The following is a 26,769-nucleotide window of genomic DNA, read 5'->3' as shown; positions in this document are numbered from 1 at the left end:
CACCTCCTGAAATTTCATCCTTTCAATGCAGCTGTTTCCTTGCTGTGACTATGTCTTCACTCCCTGCTTGTCACAGATTCTAGCTGACCAATGATGAGAATTTGGAGTTCATGGGCAATAAACACAGAGTTCTACCTGGGGACAGTCTCCTTGGTCATGTTGTTGAACAGACCCAGCACATGGCTCTTGTTACCTGCAGCTTATTGAATCCTTGCTTTCATGTTAATTTCTAGCTCCAGCTACAACAACAACAACCACTACGCCAACAACTGCCACCACTACCACTACTCAAAGAACAGGAGCCACCACTACTACTACTCAAAGAAAAGTGACCATGACTGCTACACCTCGAAGAGAAACAACCGAGGCTAGTACTCCAACAACAACAGAAACTAATCAGACAAAAACTACTACTTCAACAACCACCATCACCAGTACTCCAACGGCAACCACCACTATTCCAAAAACGACCACCAGTACTACTCCAGTAACAACTGCCACCACTGCTTCAACAATCACGATGATCACCACTGTTCCAACGACAATGAAGGCTTCTACCTCTGCTCTTCCGATGGCAACACCCACAGAGGACTTCCAGCCAGGTAAACAGATGTGCTTCTGATCCTTTAGGCTTTAAAGGAGAGGGTATTGACTATGCAAAGCACTGTGTTAAGTCAGATGTACAATCTACAGTAAGGATTCTTAACAGGCCTCCAAACCTAGCTCTACAGAGTCTGTGAATCCCCTGTCCCCTGTTATATTCATCTTTTATATCTATAAGCATTTACAGAGTGAAGGAGACCTAAGGCTTTTTATCAGACTCTCAAGAAATTCATTAATACAAAAAAAAAAAAAAAAAAAACAACCCAGATCACTGATCTTGGACATCTAAGGAGAATGGCTCATTTGAACACAGAATTGTGAGGGAAAAATAAGGATGCCAGAACAGAGCCTGGTGAATGAGATTCTGCCCTTTCAAGGAGCTCTGAATAGAGATCATTTATTCATTTTAAAGTCTAACCCAACACATGAGGATAAGATTTCAGTGAAGTTAATGCTTACTCTGTTTCCTGTGTCAGGAAATGTGCTAACTGCTTTACAACTATTAAGCCACTTAATTTTTATGACAACCCTACCCATTGTCAGTGTGAGTCAATCCTACTTTATATTCCTGAGGACTGAGGCACGGAGTCTGAGTTCATCGTTGTTTCTGTTCATTCATATGAATGGAAAACGGTTGGGTCTAGATTGTGCCCGTTAATTTGAATGTTGGCCTTTGCTGCATTCTATACTGAACATAGAGTTTCTGTTCGGATGAGTTTGTTCTGATCTGACATCCTCACTGGAAAAGCTTTCATACAATTACCCTGCTTTTTCAGGGTGTCAGTGACTGACACATTTTTCTTCTAACCTCCTTTGTTCATGTATCAGAGGAATGCCATTTATACTGATGACAAAGTAAATATCAGATTTAAGTATTATGCAATTTAGAATGCAGACATTTGTTTTTTTCCAATTCAGGCTACAGTGTTCATACTTATAATAGTTTAGGTTTAATATAAATGGAGAATATTTTTGAATTATAGGTGGGGAAATAACTTCTCATTTTGTGGACATGTTTGGGTTCAAACTTTCTCTCTTTAGGATTAAAAAGATAACTTTTATGTGGAGATTCTCAAAGCCTCCACAACCCTTTGGCACTTTGAAGTGGCTCTGGAACTGAAGAGAAACAGAAATATCACAAACTCTTAGCCAAAATGTCTGAGGGAACACATTGATTTCCCTTCACGCCTGTTGATCCATGTGTGTATTCAGTGAGGAGGGATCTGAAGGATTTTCTTCAAGTTGAATTTGGAAGGAGGTCTTTAGGTTGAAAGTGGGATTTTTACAGCCATAAAAGTTTGCAAGAAAAATGCACTAGAGCAACTGTTGACTTTTTCAATATTGATTTAGCTTAATAGTTTGTGCCTGCTGAGGTGGATGGATTAGAGCTCCTGTTTTGAGGGACATGTGTAAGTTATGGCCTTTGTTTAAAGCAGAAGTTCAGAAGGAAAGTGTTGGTGCATATGATCGTGTGACCTCCTAGGGGTAGTATTAGTTGAGTCTTATACATGTCCTGATAGTTTCCTAGTGAGTTTGAGTTTAGAGTTGAACTTTACAATACAGAAAGGATGTTAGCACTGGAACAGATCTATAGCACGGGCATTTGTATTTACACTCATTCCCTCTCTGTGTTCTGTGCCCCTGTCCATGCTAGTCACCTAGAGTACTCCTGAACTGCTTGGAAGTAAAGTCCTAGGAGAACAGGAGAACAGAAAAATGCCCACAAAGACCAAAACTACAGATAGAAGTTAAGATCAATAGGTCTTCTGCACAGATTTAAGTTGAATAAAGACTGTGATCTTTTGATTTTCTTTTATTGTCCTGTTCTTAATTCCTAAAGAGAGCCATATCCTGCTACAAATTTGAGCATTAGACAAAAGCAAAACCAAAAAAAAAAAAAAAAGAAAATAAATACACCACCAACAACAATGACCAAAAAACTCCCATAAAAACAAAAATTTTCACAGAAAACAAAAGATAGCTCAGAACAAGAGAAGAGGTAATGTTGAAATGTGGAGTCCATGGTGAGAAAGTGGAAAGAAGACCAATGAGAGGCAATAGGGAAAGCCTAGGTTTGGGAACTCTTGTTCAGTTAGCACCACTGCCTTGCTCTAAAATTCTGTGATGCTCTCAGAGGAGGGGATATAAAAATCTTATTAAGAGGCAACTGGTCAACTCTGCAGGTCAGATGAGATGTTTGATAGAAAATAAAGGAGAGATTTCAAGAAAGGAAAAAGGAAACATAGCCCCGAGAATTCTCAGTAAAGCTTTCTGGTGAGAAATAGAAGATGAGTCAGATAACATCTGAAATCAGTCTTATGAAAGGAGTGATCAAAACACAACTGCATAAGGAGCCAGGGTACCAGGAACATTGCTTTGAGGCTTATTACCAAGACTCAGACAGTGGACAGTACTGACTCCGTAAAGTGACTTCAAGAAATTGAATAATCTCAGTATGTTTTCTGTGCTGGTCAATGTGTACATCTCCCTGGAAAGATGTAGATGGATAATTAGGAACTTGAATAAGGTCAGAAAATCAAGATCGGGGTTCTTGTGAACAAGGTGGGTTAGTGCCAGCCCCAAAGCCATGCTCCACAGAATTGAAATGTCATTGGTATGAATAAAAGTTTGGTAGGAATAAACACTTAATTGAGTGTCCTATATAAGATGCTCTGTTGATAGGTTTTAAGAAGATACTAAGAGTATAAAAGAAGAAATGATTCTGTCTATTGATAAGCGCTTCAGATCATTATCTAGGTAATATTTATTCATGATAATGAAATACATATATGGCAGGGTAATGTCTCAAGGCCATCCTTGAATACTTCTCTAAGAAAGAGTCAAAGGGTAATTCCTAATTTTAGTTTTGTTTGCTATTTTTTTCTGGAGTTGGAAAATTTCCTCCACGAATTGAACAACATTCTTCCATTCTTATCATTTCAGTACCTTCTCCAACGCAGGCTGCAGAAACCAAGCCTACCACACCATATGAAAAAAATAAAACTTGCTCACCATCATACTCTTGCTCAACAGGTAACTTCGTTTTCTTTCCTGAAAGCCTGGGAGCTTTCAAATTTTGATAAATGTTAGCACACTGTTAAGAGCATGTATTCTGTAATAACACAGGTCTGACTTGAGTACCTACAAAGGCTACTCCAATTAGCTATACGACTTAAACAAATGTCTTACCCTCTTTGAATCTGTGTTTATCTTTTGTAAAATGGATGGAATTTTACTGATGTAGAATTCTTTCAAGGATTAAATTAGCTAAAGATTGGAACATAGTTAAATGGTAGTGATACATAGAGTGGCACCTATGACTGTCACTTAGCACGTCCAGAAATATGCACACCTGAGCCACATAGCTAGCTTGTAAGATTTGGGAACATCCACATGTGTATCTGCATTTCCCTAAATTAAATGAACCAGCCTTTTCTTTAAACCTATTAGTAGGTTTAACCCCCTGGACAGAGCCTTAAAAAGCCTAAATCCAAATCAACCTGGCCCAGACCAGACTAGTCACTTGTTTATGTTTCTCCTAAACTCCAGAAACTACATAGAAAGAACCACAAGGCCCTCCCGCTGCCTTGTTAAGCTTTCATTTCACATGGACACTTTGAGATGGGTTGAGAACATGGACAGGAGAACCAAAGAGTCATGCCCTCCTAGGATTGGGCTATGCCACCAGAAAAGTCTCCCTGCTCTCCCCAATTTTGGAAAATCCATATTCTTTTCAGAGGTAAGATTTGTCTTGTCTTTCCTGTGATAGCGAAAGGTGATGCTGAATCCTGTCATCTTTCCCAGCTAACTTGCTACCTGTGGTGGTAACTTTGGGGATGTGGCACATGCTGAACTCCTTTGCAATGCAGAACTGGCTTATGTGTCCTTGTGCCTGTGATGCGTTCAAACAAGGTCAGGCTTTTCAAGACTCCTCGTGCATATGACTCATCATGCTCAGGAGCTGCCAATCTGTAGCAGACCCCCAGTATGGCCTGCCTTTTGCCAATCATCCCTGGAAGCTGGTTAATAGAAAATGGACCTGCAGTAGGATGCACAGAGGGACAAATTCCACTGGGAATCAATCTCTAAAATATGTCATTAAAACCTGGTCAAGGTAGAGATTTTCAGAATGGATCAGACATTGGAACAGCTGTGTCCCCACAACTTCTGTGACTGCTGCCATCTTGGCAGTGTCTCTGAGGTTCTCCAGCCAAATCCTCACAATGCCCAGGTCAGACTTCGGTGGGTTAAAGCCTCACAAAACAAAGAATTTTAGTATGGAAGGAATTTTGGTCATCATATGGCCTGCCACCCACCTTTTGACAGACAGATGTACCAGCAAACTGTCACTTGTTGCGGTTCTTCGTTAGCTACGTCATATCTGATTCTTTGTGGCCCCATAGTCTGCAACATGCCAGGCTTCCCTGCCCTTCACTGTCTCTTGGAGTTTGCTCAAATTCATGTTCATTGAGTTAGTGATGCCATCCAACCATCTCATCCTTTATCACTCCCTTTTCCTTTTGCCTTCAGTCTTTACCAGCATCAGGGGCTTTTCCAGTGAGCTGGCTCTTCACATCAGGTGGCCAAAGTATTTGAGCTTCAGCCCTTCCAATGAATAGTCAAGATTGATTTCCTTTAGGATTGTCTGGTTTGACCTCCTTGTAATCCAAGGGACTCTCAAGAGTCTTCTCCAGCACCACAGTTCAAAAGCATCAATTCTTCAGTGCTAGTTTTATGGTCCAATTGTCACATGCATACATGACTACTGAAAAAAACCCACAGCTTTGACTCTACTCACCTTTGTCAGCAAAGAGATGTTCTGCTTTTTAATCTGCTGTCTAGGTTGGTCATAGCTTTTCTTCCAAGGAGCAAATATCTTTTAATTTTATGGCTGCAGTGACCATCCACAGTGATTTTGGAGCCCAAGAAAATAAAATCTGTCATTACTTCCCTTTTTTCCCCTTCTGTTTGCCATGAGGTAATGGAACTGTATGCCATGAGCTTAGTTTTTTAAGTGTTGAATATCAAGTCACCTTTTCAATCTCCTCCTTCACCATTATCAAGAGGCTCTTTAGTTCCCTTTTACTTTCTGCCATTAGAGTGGTATCATCTACATATCCGAGGTTGTTGCATTTCCCCTGGCAATCTTGATTCCAACTTGTGATTCATCCAGTCTGGCAGTTTACATGATTTACTCTGCACACAAATTAAATAAGCAGGATGACAATATGTAGCCTTGTCATACTCCTTTCCCCAATTTTGAACCAGTCAGTTGCTCAATGTCCAGTTCTAACTGTTGCTTCTTAACCAGCATACACATTTCTCAGGAGACAGATAAGGTAGTCTAGTATTCCTGTACCTTTAAGAATTTTCCACAATTTGTTGTGATCTATACAATCAAAGAAGTCAAGAAGATCAAACCAATCAATCCTAAAGGAAATCAACCCTGAATATTCATTGGAAGGACTGATGCTAAAGCTGAAGCTCCAATACTTTGGCCACCTGATGTGAAAAGCTGACTCACTGGAAAAGACCCTGATGCTGGGAAAGATTGAGGGCAAGATGAGAAGGAGACAGCAGAGGGTGAGATGGTTGGATGACATCACTGACTCGATGGACATGAGTTTGAGCAAACTCTGGGAGATAGTGAAGGACAGGGAAGCCTGACATGCTGCAGTCCATGGGGTCACAAAGAGTCAGATATGACTTAGTGACTGAACAATAACAACATAATCAAAGGCTTAGCATAGTCAATGAAGCAAAAATAGATGTTTTTCTGGAATTACTTTGTTTTCTCCATGATCTACCTAATGTTGGCAATTTGATCTCTGGTTCCTCTGCCTTTTCTAAACCTAGCTTGAACGTCTGGAAGTTCTCAGTTCATGTACTTCTGAAGCCTAGCTTAAGGATTTTGAACATAACCTTGTTAGCATATGAAAGGGTTATCCAAGTCATTAAGACCTTTTTGTACCATTCTTCTTTTATATCATTCGTCATTCTTGCCAACTCTTTTTAATCTCTTCTGCTTCTGTCAGGTCCTTACCATTTCTGTCCTTTATCATGCACATTCTTGAATGAAATGGAGAAAGGGAAGACATACCCAACTGAAAGGGAAAGATTTATCCAACTGATTATAGAGTTCCAGGGAATAGCAAGGAGAGATAAGAAGGCCTTCTTAAACGAACAATGCAAAGAAAACTGTCATACATTATCTCATTTAATTCTTTCAGGGCACATTTATTTCTTGCCATTGCCAGACTAAAGAGCCTGTTTAGTTCTGTTTTGGAGACAGACAGTCTTCAGTTCAACTGCTAGTTACTAGCTATGTACCCATGGGCAAGATGTTACATTCCTCACTGCAAGTTTGTGAGGAACGAAAAATAAGATGTTTGAAAAGTCCATTGCATGGTGTCTCTCCCCACATTGTTTATTGTTATATAATAACATAATAGTAATAGCTGATATTTGTCTAACATGATGTTAAGCACCTTATAAGCATCATCTAATACGACTGCTTTATGAGATGGGTGCTATCAACAGCTTGTAGTTCTAACGCTTACCTTAGCTAGAAACATAAATATATACATTTATGTGTATGCAAAGGACCTTGATCAAGGTCACATTGTTGAGGGACATTGTCAACATTGAAGTCAAGTTTTATCTTGCTCAAGTCCATGCTGCTTTTACAAAATTACCCATTCTATACCTGAAACACTTACCTAAGGTTATAATACAAGTCATGCACAAAGCCTAGACTATAGCTATTGTCTTTGGCTCTCCAAGAAGTACTGTCAGAATAATTAAAATGTAAACACAATGTAAAGTGTAAAACTTTAGAGGGGATATGATGGATTCATTTTCACTGCCATTGCAAAATGACATGACAAAAGTTTTGTCAGTAAAGGATTTTCTAAGACCTTCAGTATTTTCATTGGATGAGAATGTAACTTGTGTAGTGGTTATGAACTGAAGCTCTTGTCCTATTCTATAGTTGGAAACTTAGAACCATTTCAGGACTACTTCCTCAGCTGTAAAATAGGATTAAGAAAATTGGTATAAGAATATAAAGGTCTTGGTATATAATAGATACTCAGTAAAGAAAGAATCCTGTGTCTGACCTATATGTCAGATAGGTTGCTTAGGAAGGTCAACAGTATATGTTCTGTGTAACAAAAGGCATATTTCAAAACACTATTAAAATTTGAACATTCAAAACTTTAAAGCATAATATTCTTTTATATCAAGATTTCAGGTACATAGCATCCTTGTGTGTGTGTATGTGTTAGTTGCTCAGTTGTGTCCAGCTGTTTGTGACCCCATGGACTGTCCCACCAGGCTCCTGTGTCTGTGGAATTCTGCAGGCAAGAATACTGGAGTGGGTTGCCATTCCCTTCTCCCGGGGATTATCCTGACCTGGGAGTTAAATCCGGGTCTCCTGCATTGCAGGCAGATTCTTTACTATCTGAGCCATCAGGGAAGCCTATATAGTATCCTTAGAAATTCTGCATATATCCTCATATTACATTAGCTTTGGGGCTGATGTAACATATTTTCTAAATCTCTTTTGGATCAATATCTCGGCATACTGGCACATAATGTAGGAGTTGGATGCCACCTGTTTGGGATATCTTAATGCATTTCACTCACATTTTAAATGTAAAGCCAATGTAACATCTGTTTTGAAAAGGGTGGTTCTGCTGTTTGGTGTGCAGTGGCCTCTGAGCACTCACTGGCAGTTTCATAGCTGTCATAAAAAAACTGGTTACCTACCTTAAGTGGTAATCTTTAACCTAGTTCTAAGAATGGGCCACTATAACTTTTTGAAAATTGTAGGTAAACATTCTGTGAACATATACTTGTTTCCACAGATAGAAAAAAAAAGGGGTCCATTTTGGAAGGGTGGGTGATGAAAATGGTTAAGAAGCGTAGGTTACAGGTTAAATTAAATAATGTTAGTTATTTGATTTAACTCCTGCAGTGCCTACAGCATTTGGCCATATGATTATTCAAGTTTTTATTCATTACCAGAAAGCAATGTGAATGTATTTGGTGTTTGCAATGAAAATTCAGTATTTTTATAATTCTAATAAATTTTCCTTCTTGTTGAACAGATGGGAATGACACTGTGACAGAGTCTCTAGGTCCCCTTTGGCATAGCTATCAAGTTGTAAGCATACTCCTTCCTACTTCATTAGCCTGATTCACTTGTATGTTTCTTTGGAAGCAAGTTACATTAGAGAGTATTATTATAAGTCTTGTTCACAGTTGATTATTTCTAATTCATAAAATAAAGGAAGAAAAGAATTTGACTCTTAAATAAGGATGTTTTAATTAATTTTAAAAATTTATATAGATGCACTCTTTTGTTAGAAATATCCAAAAAGTGATATTATACTCCACACAAACACTCTACAAAATGTCTCCTGGCCATAAAATTAGAAAAAAGAGTGAATTAATTCAAGGATAGTGAATTAGCATTACATATCAAGGAAGACTTCGATCATCATTAGAGAAATAGCATGCCTTGAACTGATGTGGTTGAATGAGGGCCATCCCAACCAAAACTATTATGCAAATCAAAGTGTGCTTGCTTAAACTTAGGCCCCGTAATATCTGTTTCCGACCCAATTGTCCTCCTATTGAGAAATTTTGAGGCCACTGCTGAGTCTTTCTATATGTAATCCTCCCCATTTGTTGCTGGTGTTTAGTGACTAAGTTTTGTCCGATTCTTTGCAACCCCATGGATGGTAACCTGCAGGCTCCTCTGTCCATGAAATTTTCCAAGCAAGAATATTGGGGTGGGTTGCCATTTCCTTCTCTGGGGAATCTTTCACACTCAGAGATCAAACCCATGTCTTCTGCTTGGCAGGCGAATTCTTTACTAATGAGCCACTTATGAAGCCCTGATCCTCCCCATATGATGACTTTTTAAGGTCCTAAGGTCTTAAACAACTTTGTGATTCTGTAGGATGTTCTCATACATAGTTTGAGAAAAAATATAAGGAGCTGTAGTCTCATGATGTTCATTAAAGTCTGATCTTTGTATGTTAGAAGAATTTATCAATAGAATATTTTCTTTTGGCTCACTTGGTTAAAAAACTTTTCTTTTTACTATGTGCAAGTAACTCTTAGAAGCAACAAACAAAAAGAGTTTTAGGCATGAGAGTAATCCTGATTGCAAGTGGTGAGAGAGTGTAACATGGCCATTGTAAGAGAAAGTCAAGCTCAGAAAAAGTGGAGTTATTTAGTGTTATTTAGTATCAATAGCTTTATGTTGCATACCTTAGTGACAATGATGACACTACCATACAGGAATGATATGAAAGATTTTAGCCACTCTCACCAATCAGCTATGGGCACTGATTGATCTGATGAATATGGATAGAATTTGTTTATATCTATTAAATAGCAGGACTGCCACTGTGTAAATGACTGTAACATTGTTATACAGTTAGATTTATGCTGGATTAAAAAAAAAATAAACAAATATTCTGAATGGTGGGATTTTTTTTTCACCTTTAGGACAGGTATGTTTAGCAACAAGTAGAATCATTACAGAAGCAAGTCCACAATAGGCAGTAGCAAAATCGTGGGCTTTTTGTGTCTTGACTCTGAAGATGTCACAGTGTCTCCCAGGTATCCTGAAAACCAAGGAGCATATATTTTGTCCTAGTAGTAAATCATTCTCCTGAACTCCACTTTAAAGAGAGAATTGAACAAATACATGAAGATGTATAAGAAAAGATGTTCTTTGCTGCTCTGCATAATCATAAAAATGTTTCAAATAATCTTAATACTCAATAATAGGGATTAATTAGTCAATTAAACATGCCCATTTATTGCCATTAACAATGTTGGCACCGCAGTGTACTTACTGACATGAAAAGAAAATGTCAATTGATAAGTGAAAAACTAACTTTTAAAATAATGTAAGGACTTCCCTGGAAGCCCAGTGGGTAAGACTCCACACTTCCAATGCGGGGGTTCACAGGTTCCATCCCTGGCTGAGGAACTAAGATCCCACAGATTGTGCAGTACAGCCAAACAAATGTGTGTGTGTATATATATATGTATATATATATGTGTGTGTGTATATATATATATATAAATAAATATATAAATATCAGAACTAAAAAAATGTGTCAAACTTACATGAGAAAAAACATTTTTTGTTTTAATATCATAAGAATAGTATATACAGAAATACCTTATTCATTTTTAAAAGTATTTGTAATTTACATATTATAAAACAGGCTCATTTGAAATGTACAGTTTGAGTTTTGACAAATGTATACACCTTTATAAATACCATCACAAGCAAGATATACATTTCCACCACCCCAAATGTATTTGAATTTTAAATTGTCTTAGAATTTCATCATATGATTATAACTTCAGATCATTTGGTCTCACCCCTCATGATAACAAACTAGCCAAATGTTAATAAATATATCTGGGTAATTTATTTTAGGAAGTGTGTTCTATGCATAATTCTAATAATATGGTTTTATTTTGTTGTTTTTTATTTTGATTTTGATCTGCTGATGCTTCTTTAGGGGCTGGTACAAGGTCCATGGATGAGCACTGACAAGGGAGTCTCCATTGGAATCTCTGTTGCTGTCTTGGTAGTATTGCTCATATTTGTGGTATTCTGGATTAACAAAAGTAAGTCACCTCAGGACTGTGCCCACAGGAGTATTCTTGAGCCAAACGACCTGTAGCCCTATATTCCATATGATTTTGGTTTCACGTAATTTCCTTGGTTCTTACCTTGTTCTTTTTTATTTTTATTTATCTTAAAATTATCTTCCCAGTGAAGAGAAACATGATACTTAAGTTCTCCATGGGAGAAATTAAATATGGAGAATTAAGCATTGGTTAGGTAGAGTTGGGATTTGGATATCAACAAACCAGTGAAATATACAAGATTTGTTCACTCCTACTTTTCCCCTTCCTTCAATAACTAATTTTTGTTCCTATAGGGGGTGAAATTGCTGAGAGTTTTACAATACCCGCTTAACAGAGGAACCAAATGAGCCATTGGGAGGATACATGATTTCAGGGCTAAGAAGAGAACAAAGGGTTTCACAAGGCAGCCACCCAGGGCCTCCTGGTGTCCTTCCACCAGTGTGTGTGTGTGTGTGTGTGTGTGTGTGTGTGTGTGTGTGTAAAACCTGTCATCTATAGGAGAAACACAACCTCCCATTTTTTTTACAGTGAAATGTGATTATATTAAAGTAAGCTAGGGCATGTGGGTGAATGCATTAACCCTAATAATCATAAGACACTTTCCACTAAGGGGTTTATTTGGCTCCTAGAGATTCAAGAAAAGTTATCTGAAGTTATTAGGGAAGAGCCCAGATTGATTTGTTTCCCCTTCATTTTAAAAATATTCTTTCCTCTTAATTAATTTTTTCAGTGTCTGATATCTGTACCTATTTTTCTCATATTAAGGTAATAACAGTAATAATATACTTATTGGGGAAAAAAATCTCATGAACTCTTTAGCTTATATGTTTAATTTTCTCTTCATTTCTTATCCAGTTTAGAATATCTTTGCCTGGGTAACAAGATGGAGCTACTATGGTAAGTTTGAAAGAGTTTGTGTCAATGCCTTTTGGTATTCTTATTAAAAATAAGGAAAATGTCTCTGTCCCTCTCTTTTCCTTCTGACTTCTCCATTTTATACTCTCGATTCTGAAAAATCTAGTATATAGAGAATCTCCATTGCTGTCTAACCTTCCAGTAATGATTTCAGTGATGTGATGAGAATACATCTCTGTGTTTTCTGCACATGTGCCAGAACAGTACAGAAACGGCACCTGAAACGAGACCTTTTAGAGCAAGAGAACTAAACTGCAGATTTTGTTTCACGGGCCATTTGAGTGGGTTGTTTGGTTTGTTATTTGATTTAATTCATTGCTCTGTTTATTGCATGTCTATTGAGTCCCTATTATATTCCAAAGAGATGAGCAGAACAGACTGAAAACATGTAAATGAATAAGAAGGGCACTTACAGGACTTCCAGAGACATACCATGGGGAATACAGAGCAGGGCAGTAGGCTATGTGAGTGAGCCCCAAGGGAGCAGGAGGCAGCTCTGCAAAGATCTGGAGGAGGACACCTCCAGGCTGAAGACCCACAAAGCTGGGACTTGCCTCCAGCTGTCCAAGGTCTCACTATCCCCTATTGTTCCATACCCAGCCTGCTGTGCTCAACTACATTAGTTGTGTGGCCTGAAAACCATTTGACTTTACAGTTGTGTAAATCTACCCCACGGCCCAATAAAAAGTTAAATCCTCTTTGTATACATCCCTGTAGTCATTTGCCCAAACATCTGTAAAGGTGGGAAACCACTGCTGCTGCTGCTGCTGCTGCTAAGACGCTTCAGTCGTGTCCGACTCTGTGCGACCCCATAGACGGCAGCCCACCAGGTTCCCCTGTCCCTGGGATTCTCCAGGCAAGAACACTGGAGTGGGTTGCCATTTCCTTCCCCAATGCATGAAAGTGAGAAGTGAAAGTGAAGTCGCTCAGTCGTGTCGGACTCTTCGAGACCCCATGGACTGCAGCCTACCAGGCTCCTCTGTCCATGGGATTTTCCAGGCAAGAGTACTGGAGTGGGGTGCCACTGCCTTCTCCGCCTACTTCCAAATCCAAACAGCCTGCTTTATCTGGTCCAGCTTGGGCTTTAGGCAAAGTCTTTCTTTGAGAAAATCCATCCCTCTTAAGCCACCAGCCATTATTCCTAGTTTCTCTTTCATTATTCCTAGTTCTCTTTCATGTTTGTACAGTCTTTCCTATACCTAAGTTAATCACATGAGCCAGTCCACAGAACATGCCTTGAACAATGACCAACACATTGCAACTGTTCCATAAATGTTGACTTTTATTATTGCAGACATGCCCTTCACATCAATAAACCTGTGAGACAGGCACTAGTATTAGTCTTAGTTTACAGTTTGGAAAACAGGTTTAGAGATGTTGAGTAATATCAAAAGTCACATCACACAGCAGTTAAAAGGCTCCAGTATAGGTCTCCTAGAGTCCAAAACCCAGACTTATAGAAGTTTTTGACTGTCTGCTTCCAAAAATGGAAGAAAAATAAATACTCCCTATAGGCAGAAAAGAATGGAAAATAGCATCCTCTTAGTCCTTTCACTGTTTAGATTTTTAAAATTTTCAATTTTTATCCCCTAATTAGAAAAGAAAATATTTATTGTAGAAAATACCTTACAAAAAAAACAAAACAAAGCAAAGCTGAGGGTTTCCTCATCGTGTTATTTTGGGGGCAGCTATTAATTTATCACATTGACTTATTTTGAGCCACAGACACCTACACTGTTTCTACATATATGTGACTAATCTGTTTAAAGATCAGAGCTGAGTGAAGATTCAGTGCATTTCATATCATTTATGGGCAGGCTTAGGTAATGAAAATAATGACTGCATACAAGTTCTAAGAAAGTAGCTGTATCAAAGCCCCATAGATTACCTTTTTGTACCCTTGATGTGTGAGCATACAAGCTATAAAAGTCATCTAACTCATAGCTTTCCAATTTTGACCATTAAGACACAGTAAGAATTTTGGCTGCATGATCTAGTACACACTTAGATGAAGCAATGGTATTTTATTGTATCCAGTATGCTTTGACATTTTGTATGCTGATATATATTTATCTTAAATATAGGATATAGACCACTAAATAGATTTAATTTAGCCTTCTCTAAAGGGTCACAGTCTCCATTCAGAAAAACACCAACCAAACCATTCCCTGGCCATCTTTGTGAATGAGCATCCTGGTTTAGTACTTCATCTTGATGTCTGGTATTTGTCTTCTTACATTTTCAATTTTTGTTTTCTGTTACATAAGTCTCTTAAAGGAGACAAGTCTGAGATTTTGAAATGACTGCTGAGGACTTCTATCACTTTATTAAACAGACTTTCCTAAAACTTCATATTCATGAAATCTGGAAGCTTTTATTGACTTCATAGGCTGTCTGAATGATGCCCTAGGAAATGCAAATACCCAGTATTGCCTGAACATAAAGGACTGTGCTCCTCATCCTCGAGAAGTGTTTCTCTCTTAATCTTGTTATTCTTTCTACAGTGTGATTCCCTTGAAAGAGTCTGATATTGGAGCTTTGAAACATGCAGCTCTGAAGCCTATCCAAGCAGAAGATAATGCCTACATTATTGATGACTCTCATTAAGTCGTGGGCCCAAATTCTAAGGCATTATGTAGAAGACAGTGCCAAGATATCACTATGTCAGAATCCTTCAAGCAGCAGGACAAATTTTTGGTCAGTTTCTGATGACATTCCACGGAGTCAAGAACATTGGGTAGAGTGGGTCTAGATCATCTGTGCACAATCAACCTCTATCACACAGTCCTAATTTTTTGTATTAAAACTGAGTCAGTCATTCTGGTCATTGCAGAAATCTCTGCAAAACATGAAAGGTACACTTTAGAATTGTACATTCTCTTTAGACCCTATGAATCCTGTTATCCATCAAGAATTCTCATTGGGGAGGCAGAAAACACACTTGGACCTTGGTTAAGAAAGCTGTGGAGAGGAGCTGACCACAACTTAAAATCAGCAAATTTAATTTGGTACTTAAAGGACTTAACATGGAAGCATTTCATGAATTTTTTTTAATTGACTCCAAATGTTATATTCCTTAGGACATCAAGGGTTTCAAATCATGGGAGTGTACAGGTTTCTATTTACCCCTTGGGAATATAGAAGTGAATGTGATTTTGCCATTAGAGGTAGATCCGGTTTCTCAGGGCTCTGGAAATAGAAGGCGTTAAGTGCTTTCCCTGGGACCAGAATGGTATTTTTGCAGTTAGAAGAAGGTAGGGTAGTGAGTGATCCATGGAGACACCAGGGTAAGAAAATCAATTGCCGTGTGATTTATGCTGTTTCTGCTGCATTGGTGCTACAGTTCTAGGTGTTTATGTAGACAATTGGTAAGCTCTGATAGAATTTTTAGAATGAGGCAAGGCAGAAATAAATACAAGGAAAGAAAAGAAAAGAGGGAGGGAGTAACAAAAGAGGCTTCCTGTTTTGGAAAAGCCAGTTTGCAAATATAATAGTCTTCTTTGATCATGTTACCAGTTTCCACCAAAAGGCTAAATCATCCTCAAACCACTTCAGTTCTTAAAATTATATTGGAAAGATAAAGGGTCTTTTCCATATATAATCAATTCCTGTGTTATATCTTTTTCACAACTCAATTAAATTTTTGTTTTTTTCCAGAAGAGTTAGTCAAAGACAAAAAGTAAAGCTGGTTTTAGTCACTTTGAAGTATTTTTGCATGAACAGCTAAGAAGGCTGGAAATTAATTTCACTTCACTTCACCTGAAATAACTCATTCTTGAGTTTTTTGTTTTTGTTTTTGGTGGGGGGAAGGGTAGTGGTATTCAGAGCTGCTCACACCAAAGTGGTCCATGAGGGCTGGATGGTTGTTTTTGAAGGCAACATTTTTTAAACTTCCGCAGAGTTGTAGAAAATTAATAGGACCTCTGAATAAAGGTTATGTGGGCAATGAAGAGGTGGTGCTAGTGGTAAAGAACTTATCTGCCAATGCAGAAGACATAAGAGATGTGGGTTCAATCCCTGGGTTGGGAACATACTCTGGAGGAAGGCATGGCAATCAACTCCAGTATTCTTGCCTGGAGAATCCCATGGACAGAGGAGCCTGGTGGGCTAGAGTCCATAGGGTTGCAAAGAGTTAGACATGACTGAAGTAACTTAACAACATGTATGCATGGCAATGAAGATGGCTAAACATTGCATACAATTTTCATAAATGGAACCACACTGATCTGTTTTTAAAAATTATGTTCCAACAATGATGTTTGTTTTTTTTAATTCAAGACAATGTGCACAAAGATGGAGATGTTGAATTAAAGCCCAGATTTGTAACTTGTCAGGAAAGCTCTAACAACGTTGGGCAACATCCCTACGCAGCCAGGGCCCTGTTAGATGGCACCACATCCCTCAGCCCTTGCCTTGCCTGCAGCCTCATGTTTGTTACCTGCTTTGTTACTTGTGGGGCTTTGAATTTATGATGTGTGCTATCTTCTCCAAGTCCTTCCTAAAGTTTGTGATGGCACATTACAAGTTCTGGAAATCTACTTAACTTTGTTTAATCCAGCATTTCCAAAATTTGTTGGAATCCCCTGAGCACAGTGACTACTGGCATACCCAGTAGCATTCTGTGAAACAAGACATGGAGCATGGGAAAAAGCAAGCAGTACTCAGAATTAGAGACAGGCCCTGAGCTCTAATCCCAAATTGCACCAGGAACATCGGATGACTTTAGAGTAAATCATTCTTTATGCTTTATTTATAATATATTTTTAAATGAAGTGTAGTTGATTGAAAATGTTGTGTTGATTTTTTCTTTTTGCTCCTATGAAAGTTATTCCCACACTTACATTGGTGTATAGTGGTAATTTCAATGACATGATATTTGTGAAAAAATGAAACTGAAAATCATTTCAGAAATACAACGGGTTTCTGTTTATAGAGTTTCTCATAGATAGGAGATCTAGCATCAGTGCTCAATAAAGAATTTCAGTGGTATTGCGTTCACAGGTTTCTCATTATATGGTCCCTTTTATTATGTTTCTGAATAACAGTTCTGTTCTAGAAGAATTTATATGGGTAATTTGGCTATCATTTTATGCTATAGAAAAATTTGTCAATAACTGAGGGGGAGAATGGATTAGAGGGAAGGAAGAGGAGGTATTTAACATTAAGTTAACATTAAATTCTTTCCTTTAAAAGTGCCGATCAAATAGAATGTATTGAATTTTTTTTTTTGAGACCATTGAGATTCCATTTTCTCCTGTTGGTCTAGGGAAATTAAGATACTGGTATAATTAAAACCATATATTTGAACTTAGGAAATTTTGCTCTTCTTTAAAAGCAGAAGAACCAGTCTTTCACTGATGGCTGCGAAGATAATTTTGTCAGTCCTTGAAATCATGAGGGACTCCTCATCACAAATTTCATTTGTACGCACACTCATTAATTGAACACATTTTTGTTTTCATTTTCTAAAGTGACATATTTTCTTATCCTCACCATTTACTGAGTCCAGGCATCTTCAACTTGCTGTGGGCTCTCAGGACAAGGGCAAATGAGGCCAGATTTGAGAGTCAAGGTGCCTGACACTCCTCTAGGTGCTGAGGTGGAGCAAGGAACAACCCTGAACTCCAGTTCCCAAGGAGCTCCATTCAATAGGAAGGAAACCCCTACACCATCTGCTCTGGTGCTGATGATGATAAAGAAAAAGCATAACACACTGACAGAGCTGAATTTCTCAAACACGGCATTTGGGTCCAAATAATGCACTGTGGGAGGGCACTGTGCAAGCATTATAGGAGTGCTTATCAACATACCTGGCCTCTATTTGCTAGAGGGTATTTGTGTGCCCCCCCACCAACCCCCCCCCCCCCCCCCCCCCACATAGTGACAACTGCAAATGTCTGTAGACATTACCAATGTCTCCTTAGAGGAAATAACACCCTTGGTTAAAAACTGATGACAGAGGATCCCTGGAGGGCATGGGAATGTGGGGAATTGGTGTAACTTTACTGGGTTGGTCAGGAGCTGCCTCTCAGAAAGTAGGGATTTTGAGTTGAAACCCAAGTAATGTGTAGGTGGCAGACATGTGGAAGAAATCCAGCAAGTGCAAAGGCCCTGAGGTAGGAAGAGCTTGTATATTAAGAGGAAGAAAGTAAGGTATGCTCCAGTGTGGCTGAGGCAGAGTGAGTGAGGAAGATTGAAAAGAAATGAAGCTGCAGAAATGTGTGCTGTTTCAGGGGCTGATGCAAAGAGCTGTGTGAATGTTTATGAGGAGAATTCCATTCTTGAAAATCAAAGCATTTTTGCTGTCATGGGTTAAACCTACAAATTATATTTCAATATTTATTAACATGCTTTAGTGATACTGTCCTAAGTTCAGATATAAAAATCCAGTTTGGTTGGGGTGACGGGAGAGAGTACGTGTGGAAAGACAGGGTAGGGTCCTGGCAGTGAGGCGCTTTCCATAGAGCCGTGTGAGGGTACCAGGCCTAGGAAGGTAGGTCCTGAAATAAGAAGGCCAAAGTTTGGATCACAGGAACCCAGAAGCAGCTAAACCACTCTTCCCAAACTTACAGCTTTGAATGAGTGGAGTGGACCATGTACTACCTTCAGTTAGTCCAAAATGGATTTTTAAAATAGTTGTGTGTTTTAACAAGCATTTTTGGAAAACAATGCTTCAAAACTATGATTTGGTGGACATCACTTAGGATGACTACAATTTTAAAGTTAACCTAAAACAACTTGAGTGAACAAAGGCAAATGGACAATGTGAGTATGGCAAAAGTTAGGTAGATGTCTGAAGTCAGAGAGGCAGTGAGTTAGATCAACTGGGAGCTCATTAATATACAGATTCCTGGTCTCTGCTCCTAGAGATTCTGATTCAATAAGAGAGATAAGACCTAGGAATTTGTTTTTTGTTTGTTTAAATCACAGAATATAAGTGTCTACAAATTATTTTACATTTTTACAAAAACATTCAGATTTCATGAAAGAATATACAGAAGTAGAGCATGCAATAATCCTTTATTTCTACTTTATTTGAACTGTAAATTTCAGGAAATGGATATGAACCCTTTATATTTAGACTGAGTGGGTATTCTGATGGATTTTAGAAGGTAAAAGAAATTGCTCCGAGTCCCTAAAATTTAGGAACACCCTAACAATGTGGGGGAAGCATATTTTCTATCTGGCTTTCATAGCCTAGCTTTGCAGAATTATTTCTTCTAGGTTCCTAGTACTCTCTAGAAGGAATAACAGTTTATCCTTTGTTCTCTGTTTGATCAAAGTCTTTTTGCAGTTGGTTGTGGACAGCTTTGAGGGAGGAAGTCTTAGGATACAAAGCTTCTCTAGACTGTTTCTTCTTTGATTCTTGATTACATCAGACACCTACTGCAAAGGTAGTGAGAGCTGAGAAAAATTCAGAGAGTGCTTTTAGTAGCATTGGTGTAGAATGTGAGCAGGGTGGACATGGGGCTGCAAGAGGAATAATCTAACACTAGAATTCCCAAGGATCTAACTGTAAACTTCCCTTGGCACTTCTCAAAGAACCTAAGAAGCTTTGCAACTCTGTTGGTGTTTTGGGTGATCCCAATAGTCCCTAAATTTTTTTCCACACAGCCACCAGTGTAATCGAAGGAACCAGGATCTGATTGTGCTATGGGAGTTGAAAATCCTCCCACTGCTCCCCAGTGGGTACAAGTCCCTACTCCATCATAAGCCCCTCACAGGTTCTCCCTTGTCCACTTCATGCAGCCCCTCCATGTGGTGCTCTGGCAGATAGACATGCCTCACATACCCACTCTCCACTCTGTAGGTCAGCATGTCTTGGGGAGATACTTGTCACCTGTCTCTCCAACAGACATGCCATCCCTCAAGGTTCATCTCAGCCTTAGCCTCTTCACACTTTCTCACCTCATCCTTGTAGACAGAATGCATCCCCTCCTCTGAACACTTTTGTGCAGCCCATTTTAGTCTCTCTGTGAATAATATGGAGCACCTCCCATGTGCCAGGCATGGTGCCAGTGCCTAGCTCAGGTCCCTCTGCAGGAGGCCAGCACCCCACCTAGCTTGTGTGGCACATAGGGGTGTATTACAGAGGCCTCCTCCTCCTTCTGCCTGATAGAGCGCTGGAGCCAAGGCAGAGAGACCTGTCAAATAGAGTCTCTACAAACTGTGACCGTAAGTAGTGACCCTGTAACCTAGTTCTGTGCATGAGAGGTGTTCAGATTGATGATGCTTTTTATATTGAGCTTTTTGAGAGAAATGTATGTAGTTTCCCAGCATCCAGTTTACACAATACTTATTCATGACAATTAGTGAATAGAATAGAATAGACTGAAATAATGTTCCCTAGAACCTTCTTGTGTGTGCTGGGGCTGGGATGAGAGTGGAAGTGTGTCTCAAAATTAGAAACTACCCCTCTTTATGACTGACTGGAGTGTAGGAGTTTGTGTGAATTCCACTGGACTAAGACTAGTAATTTTCAACCTTGATTGCACATCAGAATCACCTGGGAAGCCATGCCCTGACCAAACAAATTAGGATCTCAGCAGGTGGGGCCCAGGTCGTATTAGTCTTTTCAGTCTCCCCAGATGATTTCAATGTGTAGTTGAGGTTGACTGGAAAAGGGAGATGACAGCATATTTTCTTATTGTGTGTGTCAAGCACCCTAGAAAAGCCTGAAAGATACAAACTAAACAGGAGTGCATCAACACTGGTCCGGTCCAGGACAGGCGAGCCATCAAGCAGGGAAAGGGCAGGACACTTTGCCACAGCAGATGTGTCCTCCATGCGGCTTCCTTGGCAATGGCTTGATGCTGGTGCAGCCGTGGAATCAAAAGTCTGGATGCTGCCATGCTTTTGTAAGGCTTCTCAGGAAGCTGGCCCACAGCTGTCTCCTTTGACCATCCCTGGGCCTCCGAAGAACTAAATGTTTTCTCCCACTAGTTGTAAAAACAAGCAAAGAAGAAAGTCCCCTTTGGCCTGTGAGGAAGTGCTCTAAGGTAACCTTCTGTGTTTTGTGCTGTCGACTGCTGAGATGGGGAGTGCTCTGTCTGGCAGTTTCTGCACCTGCTGGAGCCTAAAAACACTTGGGTGATGAATGATTCACATTATTTCTCAATAGACTTTATTTTTTACAGCAGTTTCAAGGTCACAGCAAAACTAAGCGGGAAGTCTGGGGAGTTCCCATATGTCTGCCTCCCTCTCCCCAAAATACATAGTCTCCCCACCATCTGCATCTCTCCAAGCCTTGTACATTTGGTACAATTGATGAACCAATATTGACACATCACTATCAACTGAAGTCCATAGTTTGCATTGGGGTTCACTTTGTGAGATGCATTCTACAGGTTTGGACAAGTGTATCATTACATGTACCCACCATTACAATATCATGCAGAATAGTTTTACTGCCCTAAAAATCCTCTAGGCTCCACCCATTCATTTGTTCCTCACCACAAACCTGTGATAATTACTGACCTTTTAATTGTTGTTTTACCTTTCCAAGATTCTGTGTAGTTGGAATTATAGAGTATAAAGCCTTTTCAGATTGACTTATTTCACTTAGCAATATGCATTTCTGTTTCCTTTGTTTCTTTTTGTGGCTTCATAGCACATTTCTTTTTATTGTGAATAATATTTTATAGTTTAAATATACTGCAGTTTGTTCTTTGACCTATTGAAGGATATTTTGTTGGCTTCCAATTTTGGTCACTATGAATAAAGCTGCTATAAACATTCATGTTCAGGTTAATGAGCATGTTTGATGGACTGTATGGTAAGTGTTTAGTTTTGTGAGAAATTACAAAAGTGTCTTCCAAAATCGCTAAATAGCAAAATAGCATTTTTTCTTCCTGTGAACAATGAATGAGAGCTCCTGTTACTTCACATCCTTGACAGCAATTGGTGGTGGATTATAATGATTCTAATAGGTTTGGCCACCTGATATGAAGAGCCTACTCATAGGAAAAGACCCTGACGCTGGGATAGACTGAAGGCAGGAAAAAAAGGGAGCAACAGAGGATGAGATGGTTGGACAGCCTCATGGACTCACTGGACATGAGTTTGAGCAAACTCTGTGAGATAGTGAAGGACAGGGAAATGTGGCATGCTGCAGTCCATGTGATCACAAAAAGTCGGACATGACTTGGTGACTGAATAATAGCAATAGGTATGTAGTGGTGTCTCGTTTTTGTTGTTTTGTTTGTTTGTGTTTGTTTATTAGCTGTGCTGGGTCTTCGTTGCTGTGTGCAGGATTTCCCTAGTTGCAGCGAGTGGGGGCTATGCTCTAGCTGCAGTTCATGAACTTATCGTGGTGACTTCTTGTTGCAGAGCATGCCTCTACAGCACACAGACTTCAGTAGTTGTGGACATGAGTTTAGTTGCCCCATGGCTTGTGGAATCTTTCTGGACCAGGGATCAAACCTGTGTCTCTACACTGGCGGGTGGGTTCTAACCACTGCACCCCCAGGGTTGTCCTCTCGTTGTTTTAATTAGCATTCCCAATAACACATGATATTAAACATGTTTCTCTATGTTTATTTGCCTTCTTTTTATTTTCTTTGGTGACATGTCTATTTTGATCTTTTGACCATTTATTAATGAGGTTGTTCATTTTCTTATTGTTAAGTTTTAAGCATTCTTGTATATTTTACATTACAGAGATAGAGATGTGTGTGCTCAGTCATGTCTAATTCTTTGCAGCCCCATGGACTATACAGCTTGCTAGGCTTCTCTGTCTATGGAATTTTCCAGGCAATAATAATTGAGTGGGGTGCCATGGCATACTCCAAGGGATCTTCTTGACCCAGAGATCAAAACCAAAGGCTCTTGTATCTTGGAAATTGGCAGGTGGATTCTTTACCACTGGCACTGCCTGGGAAGCCCAATATTTTACATTATAGTCCTTTATCAGATATGTTTTTTGCAAGTGTTTTATCCTAATCTCCGGCTTGTCTTCTCATTCTCTTGACAGTGTCTTTCACAGAGTAGAAGTCTTTAATTTTAATGAAGTCCAGCTTACCATTTTTTCTTTCATTGGTCATGTCTTTGGTGTTGTACCTAAAAAGCCATTGTCATATACAAGATCATCTAGATTTTCTCCTGTGTTATAATCTAGGTTTTACATTTGGGAGTATGATCCATGTCAGGTGTAGGGTCTGCATCTAGATTCTTTTTTTTTCAATGTAGAGATCCAGTTATTCCAGCACCATTATTGAAAAAACAGTCATTTGTCCATTGAATTCCCTTTGCTCCTTTGTCAAAGATAATTTGACTTTATTTGTGTTTTTCTCTTTCTTGGCCCTCTATTCTATCCCAATGATGTATTTTTCTATTCTCTGGCCAGCAGCATACTGTCTTGATTCCTGTAGCTTTATAATAAATCTTAAAGTTGGGTAAGTCCAATCTTCTGACTTTGTTCTTCAATATTGTGTTATCATAATAAAGGACATAAATGGTATAGACCTAACAGAGGCAGAGATATTAAGAAGAGATGGCAACAGTACACAGAACTATATGAAAAAGATCTTCATGACCCAGATAACCACGATGGTGTGATCACTCACCTAGAGACAGACATCCTGGAATGTGAAGTCAAGTGGGCCTTAGAAAGCATCACTACGAACAAAGCTAGTGGAGGTGATGGAATTCCAGTTGAGCTATTTCATATCCTAAAAGATGATACTGTGAAAGTGCTACACTCAATATGCCAGCAAATTTGGAAAACTCAACAGTGGCCACAGGACTGGAAAAGGTCAGTTTTCATTTCAATCCCAAAGAAAGGCAATGCCAAAGATTGCTCAAACTACCACACAATTGCACTCATCTCACACGCTAACAAAGAAATGCTCAAAATTCTCCAAGCTAGGCTTCAACAGTACATGAACCATGACTTCCAGATGTTCAAGCTGGATTTAAAAAAGCCAGAGGAACCAGAGATCAAATTGCCAACACCCACTGGATCATCGAAAAAGTAAGAGAGTTTCAGAAAAGCATCTATTTCTGTTTTATTGACTCTGTCAAAGCCTTTGACTGTGTAGATCACAACAAACTGTGGAAAATTCTTCAAGAGATGGGCATACCAGACCACCTGAGAAATCTGTATGCAGGTCAAGAAGCAACAGTTAGAACCGGGCATGGAACAACAGACTGGTTCCAAATTGGGAAAGGAGTACATAAAGGCTGTATATTGTCACCCTCTTATTTAACTTATACGCAGAATACATCATGAGAAATGCTGGACTGGATGAAGTACAAGGTGGAATCAAGATTGCTGGGAGAAATATCAGAAACCTCAGATATGCAGATGACACCACTCTTAGGGCAGAAAGCGAAGAACTAAAGAGCTTCTTGATGAAAGTGAAAGAGGAGAGTGAAAAAGTTGGCTTGAAACTCAACATTAAAAAAAACTAAGATCATGGCATCCAGTCCCATCACTTCATGGCAAATAGATGGGGAAACAGTGGAAACTGTGGCAGACTTTATTTTTGGGGGCTCCAAAATCACTGCAGATGGTGACGGCAACCGTGAAGTTAAAAGACACTTACTCCTTGGAAGGAAAGTTATGACCAAACTAGCATACTAAAAAGCAGAGACATTACTTTGCCAACAAAGGTCTGTCTAGTCAAGGCTATGATTTTTCCAGTGGTCATGTATGGATGTGAGAGTTAGACTGTGAAGAAAGCTGAGCACTGAAGAATTGATGCTTTTGAACTGTGGTGTTGGAGAAGACTCTTGAGAGTCCCTTGGACTGCAAGGAGATGCAACCAGTCCATCCTAAAGGAAATCAGTCCTGGGTGTTCATTGTAGGGACTGATGCTGAAGCTGAAACTCCAATACTTTGGCCACCTGATGTGAAGAGCTGACTCATTGGAAAAGACCCTGATGCTGGGAGGGATTGGGGGCAGGAGGAGAAGAGGATGACAGAGAATGAGATAGTTGGATGGCATCACTGACTCAATGGACATGAGTTTGAGTGAGCTCCAGGAGTTGGTGATGGACAGGGAAGCCAGGTGTGCTGCAGTCCATGGGATCACAGTCAGAGATGACTGAGCAACTGAACTGAACTGATTCTGAGTCTTTTACATTTCCATATACACTTTGGATTCAGTTTGTTATTATCAATAAAATAACTTTCTGGGATTTGTGTTGAAATTGCATTGAGTCTAAAGCAAGTTGAGAGGAATTGACATCTTAACAGTATTGGGCTTCCTGATCCATGAACATGGAACAGATCTCTGTTTATATAATTCTTTGATTTCTTTTCAGAGTATCGTAGCCTTCCTCATGTTGATCTTATACATATTTTGTTAGGTTTATGCCTAAGTGTTTCTGTGTTTGTTAATATAAGTGGTGTTGTATTTTTTATTTCAATTCTTAATTTTTCATTGCAGTTATGTAGGAAAGCAACAGACTTCGGACGTTAACGTTGTATCCTATAACCTTGATTTAATTGCTTATTAGTTTCAGGAATTATTTGATCACTTCTTTGGAATTTTCTATATGGGCTATCATATTATATGTGAACAGAGAGAGATTTGCTTTTCTTTTGAATCTGTATACCCTTTATTTTATCTTTTTGTCTTTCTGCATTAGTGTGAATATCCAGTATGATGTTGAAAAAAAGAGCGGATAACTTTACCTTGTTTCTTAACTTAATGGAAAAGCACCTCGTTCAGGTTTTGAACAAAAGCCATGACTATGAGAACTTTATAAGATATCTTCATATGTGCACAATCCAGTCTCATGTGTATTTCTAGCCTTCTGCTTTTTATTGGAATCATCCCCTCTGCCTGTGAGCATGACAAAGGCTCTTAACAATTTTCCCTTGACCATTTGATGCTTTAACCATATCTAGCTACCCACCTTCCTCTTTCCTTTATATCTGAGCCAACTTTTCTGTTCCAAATGTCCACTTTCCTGCCTCCCATTTACTTTTAAGCTAATGCACCTGGCTTCTGGCTCTACTCCTCCACTGAAGCCATCAAGCACAAGTTCAGTGTAAGTGCAGTGGTTATTTCTCAATTCTTCCCATTTCTGACCTCTTTGTAGCATTTGACTCCACTGACCAAGTCATGCTTCTCACAAGTTTCTTTTCCCTTTTGCTTTCAGGAAGTGGTGCCATTTATCCTGATTTTCTTCCTACCCTTATGCATTTGGTGTTACTACCTGTGGCTGGATCCTCTTTCTCTAATTCGCAAAATGTTAGTATCCCCAGAACTCAATCCATTGCTTACTTCTTTCTTGTTATCGTCTCCCTCTTTACTGGAGATCTCTGAATCTCTATTACAGTCATATCTCTCTCCTGAGCTTTAGGCCCGCTTGTGAACTACTGACTGGTCTTTTCCAGCTCTATTGGGCTTATCCGTGTGTGTCTATTTCTAGGTCTTCTATTTTTTAATTGAGATAATGTTAACATATCATTATATTAACTCCAGGTGTACAAGACAATGACTTAATATTTCTATATGTTGCAAAATGGCATACACAGTTAGAAAAGATTTTTTTCTTGTGATGAGGACTTTTAGGATCTACTCTCTTAACAGTTTTCAAATATGCTGTACA

At 39.1% G+C, this 26,769-nt stretch overlaps 1 long non-coding RNA gene across 1 annotated transcript; it reads left to right on the top strand.

Annotated features, from left to right (window-relative positions):
* Window positions 1-208: 208 nt before the first annotated feature.
* Window positions 209-4,397, top strand: LOC109561301 (uncharacterized). Its single transcript, XR_002181020.2, has 3 exons — window positions 209-602; window positions 3,547-3,636; window positions 4,153-4,397. It is a non-coding gene; the product is annotated as an uncharacterized lncRNA (long non-coding RNA).
* Window positions 4,398-26,769: the final 22,372 nt, after the last annotated feature.

The sequence above is a fragment of the Bos indicus genome, chromosome 7 (genome assembly GCF_029378745.1).
Source record: "Bos indicus isolate NIAB-ARS_2022 breed Sahiwal x Tharparkar chromosome 7, NIAB-ARS_B.indTharparkar_mat_pri_1.0, whole genome shotgun sequence".
NCBI classification, from domain to species: domain Eukaryota; kingdom Metazoa; phylum Chordata; class Mammalia; order Artiodactyla; family Bovidae; genus Bos; species Bos indicus.
Note: the sequence above shows the minus strand (reverse complement) of the source record. Positions and strands in the feature narration are given on the sequence as shown.